This window comes from Tuber melanosporum, assembly GCF_000151645.1.
Source record: "Tuber melanosporum whole genome shotgun sequence assembly, scaffold_102, strain Mel28".
Taxonomy (NCBI): Eukaryota; Fungi; Ascomycota; class Pezizomycetes; order Pezizales; family Tuberaceae; genus Tuber; species Tuber melanosporum.
In genome coordinates, this window is record NW_003298758.1 from 231,908 (window position 1) to 232,738 (window position 831).

General features: G+C 46.8%; 1 protein-coding gene; it reads left to right on the forward strand.

Annotated features, from left to right (window-relative positions):
* Positions 1-672: 672 nt before the first annotated feature.
* GSTUM_00000063001 (uncharacterized protein) overlaps positions 673-831 on the forward strand; it is a gene marked incomplete at its 3' end in the record, with an annotated part of 827 nt that continues 668 nt past the window's right edge. Inside the window, exon 1 of the mRNA XM_002835296.2 lies at positions 673-831. This exon is cut by the window's right edge and continues 456 nt beyond it.

The following is an 831-nucleotide window of genomic DNA, read 5'->3' on the forward strand; positions in this document are numbered from 1 at the left end:
GATCCGCTGAGACCGTCACCAAAATTCCGAGCACGCATAGTTGGGTTTATCATAAGTGGGAGGTTTAAAACATTATGAGCCATCGACGGTCTCGGCAATGCGTCTGAACTGTCATTGAAGTTCTGGTGCGGCACGGTAGTAGCGCTGATAAGGCTATATCATGAGTGCTCGTATCATACAGTAGGTTGCCATTGTAGATCTGAGGCTTTTTTTTTTTGGGGGGGAGGGAGGGTTAAGTGCTGCGCCGGCACAGTAAATTTAATCATCGTACAGTAGGAGCCTTATCGGTAGCGGTCCGGAACTCATCCTTGGTTTTATCATGCCGAGGATGATCCCGACATGACCAAGGTCCACGGATTACCCCTACTGTTATGGTGCCCTATCATACAATACTGCGCTCGTATATGTGCTGAAGAGGCATGCTATCATAATATTATACTGTATATAAAACCAGGCACGGCATTTTCATGCTCTTCACACATCATCAATCGGGAATACATTTAGTCTAGTCTAATAATCCAAAGCGATCTCAGCGGTTCGATCCCTGCATAGAGACCGCCATACCGTAATTAATTATTCCTATCATACCCATAACTGTGCATAATCACGTGACCAGCTGACCAACCACCTGGAGCCTATCGTGAAACGCGCGTCATGTCTTCATCCATTCCATCTCAACCCAAACTTTATCCTATCCAACCATATCCATGATAATATTATGATACCGTAGTCCACCCACCACACAAACCGACCCTAAAAAACCATGGCGGGCCTAAAAACCATAATCGCCCTCTCATTCGTATGATACCTCCCCCCCCCGTCCCCCCCCCT